We start from the raw sequence: 10,579 nt of genomic DNA, 5'->3' as shown, positions 1-10,579 counted from the left end.
GACATTAAAAAAGTCTGAGCCTTAATTGAATCAATCTTTGCAGATTAACCTAACCTGACTAGGCTGAACTGGTTTGAAACTGGACGGACATTCTCTCTCGACTAAGGAAATTCAGGCACATGCATGCAGTGACCCAGGCTAGGAACCCAGGGGTGCTAGAGCAGCCCTCTCTTGCCTTCTGCAGGGAGCTGAGCTGAGGGGAACATGGCCAAGCCCTGGCAGAACTCTCTCATTAGGGATTTCTGCCTGCACGCTCCCAGGGTTTTCCCCCCTGGCTGCTCAAGGGGCAGGAGTGTTGCCAGCCCCCAGCCACGGGCTAGCATTCTGAGGCAAAGCAGGGTGTGCAGTGCATGCATCTGTTGATGATATGGAGCTTTTCAGTCTCCACCTCTACTTCGTCATACTGTCTGCAGCAAACTGACATGTGAGCAAGTCAGCCAGGGGGCTGATAACAGTCTTTATCACCCAATTAGCAAAATAATAGCCTCTCTCCACCTTACTTCAAACTTCTTAAACAGCTTACTGGCTGACCTGTTGATTAGCTCCACAAGCCCTAAGCAGTCATTGTTCTGTCTCTTTATCTGAGTGAAATTGGACAGAGACACATACACAAACACCTCTCAGCATCAGCTAGCATACCACATGCTGGTTATGGTCCCTGATGTGGCAGAGAAGAGGAAGGGATCTCTGCTTAAGCAGTGAGTGGTGAGAGCGGGTGAAGAGGGGGACACAGGAAAGCCAGCAGACCCTGCAGTGCCTGCAAGTCTGTGCCAAGCTCCAGCCAGGGAGCAGAGAGGAACTCTGATGTGGAGCAGAAACCAGCCCAGAGAGCATGCTGGGAGAGTCTGATTTAACTTAAACCAGCAAGAGGTCTGGGACAGACATTGCATAAACCAATTTGAGCCAAATCAGTTTAAGTCTGATACTACATTCAACCAGATTTATCTCAAACCGGTTTCAGCCATTTTCAAACTGGTTTATGTACACTGAATATCTGTTCTGTTACATGTTTAAACCAGTTTCTGTTCACTTAAACTGGTTTATGTGTAATTTCTGTCCCTAGCCTAAAAGGAAGAACTCAAAAGCTTGAAGGAATGGACCATTAATGCTACTGTCTTCCACTCTGAACTAAGAATGACATAAACTGTTTTCTACCAAACAAAATATATATGTCTATATTTTTATACATTATTTATTGATTCATTGACATTCTTTATCTATTCATTTTAAAATTTATATCGAAATTTCCTTTCTCTCGGAGACTAACAATGAAAACTTCTAAAATACTATGCCTGTCTGATTAAGACTAAGACTGAGATAGGAAATACGGAAAGCTGGTATTCTACGTAACTTTAATCTACTATACATAAAAGATAAACATTTCAGAAGAAAAATAATATTTGTTTTAAGTAAAACTACACCTTTTTTTTCAAATCCAAACAATAAAAGAAAACAGACTTATCTTAGTCTCAAAAATCTTATTACCAGCAATTGTTTTAAAAAATATGCTAATAACACTGAAGAAACCAATAAATGAGGATTGTATGCCAAGGCCTCATTTACAGAATGTTAATGCTTCAACTGATTTTTGAGAAAGATCATTTTCCATTCTCATGTTCTTTTTTTTTTTACCATTTTTTTTTTTTTGGATAAAATTTCTTGCATGGAAAGAAAGCTTCAGGTAATTACTAAATAGCAAAAACGGGGGACAGAACAGAAAGAAAGACACCTCCCCTTCTCCCTCCTCCATATGCAGTAAAATTTGCAATTCCAGAAAAACTTTAATAACAGAGCGCTACAGAACTTGCAAACACATTCAGGCCAAATTTGTTTTATATTAATAATTTCTTTTTATCAGAAGTCATAAAAATGTAAGACAAATATATATTTGATTGTATTGTTTTACATGACCCAATAGAAATTTGAAAAGGAAAAGAAAGCCCTATTTCTCTTATACCAGCTTTCATATTCATAGTAAGTATTGCTCAGGATAAAAGGCAAGTCATGAACTATGGGATAGGATATTTTATTTAATGGTACTTTGCTACCAACTTGGTTAAACAAACATGAATATTAAGTATTTTAATAGATGAAATGGGGAGGAAGGTGATTATTACACGACCAAATGGTGACTGTTGCCTCTCAGTCTGAGCATGATTTGTCCTGACTGACCTTAAAGTCAACATGATATCCAGACAGAAATGACAAGCTGACCCACTTTGGCCTGGCCACAAAAGATGACCCATATGTGTAGCATCTGAGTCAGGCTCCCAGCTGTATATCATATCCATTAAATCTGGGAAATACATAGGCTGGCTTCCTTCCCATCTCACCCCAAATAGTTGAATGAATGAATCCAGACCTCGTAGACTACATATCACCCAAGCTGGAACATGCCAGTACCAGTGTTTAGGCCTTCATCCCCAGGACACGAAAGGGAAAGCCTAGCTGCAGCAAGAAAAGAATGTGAATGATTATTTCCTTCTCCCACAGCTCAGCATAAGAGGAAAGGGGGAGTTCCCTTCCTCCACTTGTAGGATGAAGACAGAAGAGAATCCTTTGGCACAACCTAACACCAAACCAAACTAATTTGTTGGGAGAGCCAGGAAGTCCCTGGCAAACCCAGCCCATTGGCCATTTCAGCCACTCTGGATATGAAGGGCTGGGGAAGGAGTTTTAGAAGCGACAGCTAAATTAAATTAAGCAATATGGGTTTTTTGTTCCAATGGCTTGTCTTACATTGTCAGTTAGCATTTTCAATAATTCTGATTTAGTACTACCATCTCATTCTGAATCTTTCTGCATGTTATTTAGCAGACCAGTCTTCCAAAAACAACTACTCACCGAATAGTGCAAGTGCTCTATTTGGTTAGTAACAAAATCTTTAGTAACAAAATCTTACCAACAGCTAATGATTCTATGTGCAATGTGAGAAACGTCATGCAGTTCTTTTTGGTATTTTTTACCATGTATCTTGTGAGTTGTTCACAAAAAATGCCCCTTAGCATTAGAAGAAAAACAAGTGATACTTTCATTTCTTTATGAATACCAACATAAAATCATCATCTCGTTGCAACTGTATTCTATTGGTCCCTTAACATCAAACATCAATAGGGGTATTTTTAGAACAATGTGCAAAATCATTCATTATAATTCAAGTGGAGAAAAGAAACATAGCAAACAATTAGTGTAAAATTAAATGTCTCTCTTCAGTAAAGACAGCAATTTCTTCCTAAACTAACTTACAAATGTTATAAATCAACATTGTCTCCTGACGGTTTGGTTAAATGCTTCCCTAGCAAGTTGGAACAGTTTATTGGAAACACCACTCCTTTCTAATTATGTCCTGTACAGGTACATTTCTAAAAGACAAAGAAAATGCCTTAATGGTGATAATATATTATTATTGTGCTATCATCAGCAGGTAAGTTTATATAAAGTTTAGTGTAAACATTTAGTTTATTCATCCATCCTGTGAGACAAAATACCTTTACCAGGCCAAAACAAACATATATCTGTACACTATAACTCTTTTTCTGAAGGCCTGCTATTTCAGAAAATATTGTAGCTATAAAAAAGCATCATTCTTCCTGCTTTGTTAGACCCTGGGCAGGAGGGGGGAGTGGAAATTAAGAAGTTCATCATTTCTAATCATTGCTAATAGAAGAGAGGGTTTAAAACTGAGGAGCACGTTGAATGGCTCCCCCTTCCCTTTCACAGGCAATTATCAGCTCTGTGGTTAATTATGAGAACGCTGTTTCTCCTAGTCATATGAGAACATGCACATGCTTCTTCATGTGATGGTATATAGACTTTTATTGGCATGTTGGCTGGTAAGCATTATCTCTAACTTTAGGCACAGACTTCCCAACATCCTTATGACTTTTCCTAACTTCACCTTTGAAGATCAGCAAGGAATTTCTGTCCACTGTTGTCCAGCGGTGCCTCAGTAATATATGGATGGAATTAGTTTTGACTTGAACTCTTCATTCAACTATGCTAGTTGTTTCTTAACACTGTTTTAAACAGAAAAAATGAGTTGTCACCAGCAATGCTGCTCTATGGTCATTGTCTAAATTTGGTGGGGGAAGTCTTTTGGGTTCTGATACATTGTCGCCTTACAACGTAAACTGATTAGGAGTTGAACTGGGCCAGGAACCAGAGTAAGAGACAGAACAAGAGCAAACGATTTTTCATATTGAAGACACTTTTTTTTAGGTACAAGTCTTCTCACTTGGAATGGGTTTGTTGAGGATGTCCCAGATTCAAGGACTAAAACAGATCTAGTGGATTGGGGCCTGAAGAGCAAGGGAACAGAACAAAAGGTGACTAATGGACTGTTTTGTTTTGGTTTTTTCCCCTGCTATGTAATGGAAAAGATTTTCCTTCTCAGGTTGGTCATTTGTTTAATAAATCTGAATTTTGTAGAACTTTTATTTTTAATTTCTTTTCATAGAATATATGTTTAACAAAGATGGCAGAAAATAAGTTTTAATGATTTTTTCAGCATCTTTAAAATAATTTACTTTTCCTTTTTCCACTTCATTTAATTTACCAAAACTGATCTTATTATATACCAATGGGATTTCTATTCATCTAGGATTCCATCACTACTATGAACTGTATTATAGTTTTCATATTCTTAAAACAATAAGATATCCAAGGTATCAATCACATTTCCTCAGTTTGAAAAACAAAACCAAAATATGGCAATTTCATCTAATATAAGTTATTTTCTGTGGGCCAAATCCTGTAGTTTCAACTCAGTCTCTCATAAAAAAAACCTCTCACTGAAATTGAAATGGGTTTTGCTCAAGTAAAGATATGCTGGCAACTGAATTTACATTGATTACTCTAAGGTACGTTTTTTTAAATGATAGTGCTCCAGTAAATATTGCAATTGATGTTAGATCAATGGTTTGGATGTGAGAGATGGCAGCATGGTCTATCACAGGGGTTGGCAATCTACAGCCTATGGGCTGGATTTAGCCTGTAAACAGGTCTGACCCAGCACAGTGGTTTGGTGGCATAGAGCTGCACTGTGCCACCCACTGCCTCTACAGGGCTGCAGAGCCTGCTGCTCCACTATGTCTATACTTCCTTTGCTGCAGAGAGGCTGGGAATGTACAGTGAGAAAGGCAAAGACAGGGCAGAGAACAGCGAGTGCAGGCAGCTAGCCACTGTGGGGAGAAGGAATGGACCAGCCATAGCCTGGTCACAAACTCCAGCCTTCACCAGCAATATGCTGCTGACCCCTGGTACAGCAGATAGCCCATGCAACTAGAAGTTCTCAACCTGCTGTTGCCACTGACTACCAGTGATACTTTGGGCAAATCACTTATTTCTCTGTATATCTCAGGTTGTTTGGGTATGAAATGGCAACAGTATTTTTCCCTCCAAATGTGTTCTGAAATTAATGTTTGCACATCCCTTTCAATTAAATTAGAGTTGCTCCAGTTGATGCTTGGCTGGACTCTCTCATGATTGTTTCCACGATAGTTATGTATCTCAAGATACAACTGTATGTCTTATCCTGAGTAACTGGTATTTTAAAAGGGACACACTGATCACAGAGACTGACTTGCATGAAGTGTGATAGAACAGTACTTTGTGGTTTGTCTGCTTTCTTCACTATGCTTACTGATACCTAGTGGCTAACCCGGGAAACAAATCACTTTTAGTATCTTCTTGACTCTCTGCAGTTTATTATATTTTTTCTGATATCTCCCTCACTATCTTTTTCCCTCACTCCCTCACTTTTTTCTGATATCCCCCTGATATCACTATCTTTCTACTCCTATGTGAATTCAAATTATATATTTTTTCAGTTCATCAGCTCTATCTGTACAATTTTACATTCCCTGTCCTTTTTTAAAATCAGTGATTCTCAATTGTTTTAAAAACATATAAATGCTATGTGCAAAGGATCAGTATTCCTAAAAAAAGTAAAGAACACTGAAAGTAAATTATTTTCCCCCACATATTAATGGCCAGCTTACTTTTTATTATATTACTAGTCCATATTATGAATCCAGTTTCCTAAAACTGAATCTTAGAAGTGTTTGTGTGTGTGTATGTTGTATCTTAATTTACAATTTATTGCGCACAAAAATTACACTAAAATGTCCACTGCCCATTTCCATGACTATATGTATGAAGTTTAATAATGCTAGGAAAATATAAACATAATTAGTTACAAGATAACTGTAAAAAGCATAATATAAAACACATGCCTACCTTTAACAAAATATCTTAATTAGTTCTACTGAAGAAAATAAGAATAAAACATATATGTTTATATTTACAAACACATGTCTTACAATATAGAGAAGCACTGTGGTACATTTTAAAGGCACTGACAAGTTGCATCTAAAATAAGGTGTGCTAATTGCTAGCAAAATGTCTGGAGTGCAGGTGCTGCAGAGGCAGCACAGTTATACTAATCAGACACAGAGATTTTTTTTACTTGATTTGCTACCAGCCCAGGCCATCAGTAAGTCTCCATTCAAAGTGGATGTATTTCTATTTCTTCCCTAAAGGAGAAAAGAATCCTACTTAACACTGGAATAGATATAGATATAACTATCTATCTATCTATCTTTATCTATAGATATATATAGAAATATAAAAATATATTTATGTATATTTATATTTTAATAATAATGATCTCACTCATTTTTTCATTTCTCCATAATTTTCTAAATTTTTCAAAACTTGTCATATTAATCCTCAATCTATTATTTAATTGACTGGATTATGCAATTAATATTTCCCATTCTCTAAAATTAACCTGAAAACTATTTGGACTATTTGCTAAGTACCATGTAGTAGAAAATCCTACCTTGTCTCTGAAAATGTTTGCTTTAATACCTAGTGGAAATAGCAATATGATAAGGCAGAGCTTATGCACTTCACTACAAGGTCCCAGCGTAGGGTAAATCAGCTGTCATCTGCTCCCAGAGTGTTCTTGCATGCCAGCCTTAGGTAAATGTATTTAAATTTATTAAAGGAGCTATATAAATATCAGGTGCTAGAGTATTACTGCAGAATACTGAAACTTTTAATGAGAGTAGGCTGTAGTTACAAGGTCGTGTCTTTTGTAATATTTTCAAAGTATGAGGAAAAATTATTTTATCTCCATGTTCAGAAATAGCAACTGCAGCAATTTAGAATTATGAATCTACAAACATTTGAAGAACAAGAGAAAATCCTTTTTCAACTCTTTTCTTAAAAACATAGAATAATATAACATCTCACTTTTCTTGTAGCCATAAAGGCAGAGAAAAACTGTTCTTTCTTGGCACTGAGCAAGACAAGAGGCAATGGGTTTAAACTACAGCAACACAGATTTAGATTAAATCTGAGGAAAAACTTCCTTACGGTAAGAACATAGGACCAAGGAATAAGCTGCCTAGAGAAGTTGTCATATCTCTGTTATTGGAGATTTTTAAGTAGAATTTGTATAGGCATCTGTCTGGGACGAGTTTAAAACAGCAAATCCTGCAGCCATGAAGAGAGTTCAGCTGGATGACCCCTAAGGTCTCCTCAAACTTTAATTCTATCACCAAAACAGGACAAAGAAAAAAGAAAAAAAGAAAGTCCAAGTCAGAGGAAACTTAGCTTTACAAAAAACAAAACAAAAAACAGTCATTTTTTTTTTTTTGATTCCCAGACTGCTGGGGCCAGGCAGGGGGGCCATTGGGAGCACGGCCGAGGGGGTGGGGCTGATCAGGTCACAGGGTCTGTGCAGGGGGGCTCTGCCAGGAAGCCCCAGAGCGTCCACAGCCCCTGCTGCAGCGGTGAGTGCGGGGTTCTTTTTTATTTTTACAAAAAACAAAACAAAAAACAGTCAAAATTTTACAACATTTGAAAAGGTCTAATGAATATTTTAGATGTGGAGGAAAAAAAGAGAAAAAAAATTAACTGAAAGACTGTTTCTTGGATATGTGGCATGATATCTAAACAAAACAAAAAACAAAACAAAAAACAGTCAAAATTTTACAACATTTGAAAAGGTCTAATGAATATTTTAGATGTGGAGGAAAAATGAGAAAAAAATTAACTGAAAGACTGTTTATTGGATACGTGGCATGATATTTAAACAAAAAATGAACTTATACAAGTAACCTCATTTAAGCACTTAAAAAAACAGTGTGATGTCTAGTTATCATCACCATGTTTTCCTAACCCTAGAATGCCAAAGGAAAAATATTAAATCACCCTCAAAGTGCCGGGAGCCTGGGGCTGGGCGGAGGATGGGGCCAGGCAGGGCAGCCTAAAAAAACAGTGTGATGTCTAGTTATCATCACTGTGTTTTCCTAACCCTAGAATTCCAATGGAAAAATATTAAATCACCCTCAAAGCTGCATCAAAACACAAATGAAACCTTTTAAATGTGCATAACGTAATACGGATACCAGCCATTTTCCATTTCCAATAGGAAAAATATTACCTTTCCTGTGGAAATATAAGTATATTTAACTCTGATACACTGGGCCAAAATCAATTCTTCACAAGAAGATGGAAAAAAAATAATAATTTTGCTGCATTACTATGTCCAACTTGTCTACAAACCTTATTTTCACATGTTTTTTGTTAACCTATTCACTTTGTCCGTACAACAGGGCAAATATGAAATACTGTGTTCACAGGTAGCAATGTAAATCAAAATGAGAAGAACATGAACAAAGTAAAAGCTGTATATGATCAAAGACATGCTGGATACCTGAGTCAAGACGCTATTTGTGAACAAGGTAGGAAAGCTAGTCATGCATATGGATGACCTTTCACAAAATTAAATGCTAGTCAGAAAATACATTCTTGAAATACAAAATAAGCATTATGAAACAGATTAACAAGCTGTTTTTTCACTAAATAAAAAATTGCTATTTTAAGCACCATTCGTAAATCTCATTTAGAAGCATGGTAGTTAAAATAGGTAGTTAAAATAGTTTTTTGTTCTATATTGATGTGTGTATATACATATACATAGATACATACATATATATGTATATATACATATATGTAAATGTGTGTGAGTACACACACACATCCACTAGTAACCTAAAATCCTAGAAGTGAAGGTAGAAATGTTAGGCATGCCTATTACCTTACAAATACCCTTCTCCTTCATCCACTAAATAATCACTGAAAGGATGTAATCGAAAGGTCAAATGAGCATAACTCTTGAGAAGTATGCAGTTCTCCTTTTTTTGCCCATGCATGGTGAAATGAATAGTTTTATTATAAAAGAATATACACTCCTAATTAACTACTCCAATACTTACCTTCCAGAAGGTAAGGAAAGCACAGTACTATTTATTTATTTCTTACTATCCAAGGGTTTCAAGACTTCCTAAAGTGACCACCTCATTAGACCTAGGTAAGTATGTCCAACGTAAAAGCAAGTGGGTAAGCTTGTATAACACAACTTTAAGTCAGTAAATGGAGAACAGACTGACTGCTGCCTTATACAAATCAGACAGATGATCTGTAAATTCTGCAGCCAGAGATCAAATGTGTAGAATCTTCTTTTACATAATGGGCAAAGATTCCAGTTATGTTATGTTTCTGTTAAAGCATTATACTATTTATGAAGTCTACAAAGCCCTTTCATTCAATACTCATGATTTTTTTAAATTCTTAAAAAAAAAAAATCTTATTCAAAGAAGGATCAGGTAAATTGCTATGCCACGGAAAGGTTCTCTCTCCTATCAGGAAAATACTACCCATACTCAAAAAATTACAATTACAATGAAATGTTATATATATAAAACCTAACCCATTTTAACATAAAGCACCTGTGGTTTTTACATCAATTTTTCTCTTCATTTTCAAAAGTACATACTAAATGACCATGACAAGCTGTACAAAATAAATCCATTTCACATGTAGATCTTTTTCTACTTTTTGGGGGGGTCTAGCATAAGATAATGCCATAGTGTTGATTAAATTAGCTAAATTTATGAGGCAAAACATCTATTTGTACTTCTATTTTGAAGCATCTCTGCACTTTGTTTGAAAACACAGCATTAATGCCTGATTTTTCCTAGTAATGATAAAAGCAAAATCCCATCCACATGTTTTCTCATCATTAAATAACAAGCTCAAGCAAAAGCATGCCCACTTTGTCTTAAAAAGAGACAAATCCCACACTGTTTTCTCAACCTCCAAAATCTCAAAGGATTATTCCTGATAGCATATTACCCTTTACCCATACAGTTTCTGCTACTTCTTAGAGAATATTCTGTAGACATCAAATTACCTTTCCAGAGATTCATAGGACATGAACTAAAATCTAATGCATCACTCGGACCAGGTCTCCACACCATTTTCTCATCAGCTTGTGCCTCCAAGAGAAGCAAATTGCCAAATTAACAAGCTCAGAGCAAAAAAAAAAGGGGGGGGGGAAAGATCTTATTTTTTTTATTCTCGTGCTGTGGATGTCGCTACTTACTTGGCTAAGATATCATCACAAATCCAAAATGATTTCAATTACATAGCGGAGTAATCACTGTTCGGCATCTGTAAGGGATAGATAAACTGAGCTACATTACAGGAGTCCCTCTGCAGACTGTAC

General features: G+C 36.3%; 1 protein-coding gene across 1 annotated transcript in view; it reads right to left on the bottom strand.

The window, feature by feature from the left end:
* LOC102371752 (plasma membrane calcium-transporting ATPase 2) overlaps positions 1–10,307 on the bottom strand; it is a 664,574-nt gene extending 654,267 nt beyond the window's left edge. Inside the window, exon 1 of the mRNA XM_014521639.2 lies at positions 10,265–10,307. The gene's annotated coding sequence lies outside the window, so the exon portion shown is untranslated. The remainder of the gene's footprint in view (positions 1–10,264) is intronic.
* Between the last annotated feature and the right edge of the window lie 272 nt (positions 10,308–10,579).

Source organism: Alligator sinensis, unplaced genomic scaffold, assembly GCF_000455745.1.
Source record: "Alligator sinensis unplaced genomic scaffold, ASM45574v1 scaffold285_1, whole genome shotgun sequence".
Classification (NCBI taxonomy): domain Eukaryota; kingdom Metazoa; phylum Chordata; order Crocodylia; family Alligatoridae; genus Alligator; species Alligator sinensis.
This window is presented reverse-complemented; position numbering and strand designations above follow the sequence as displayed.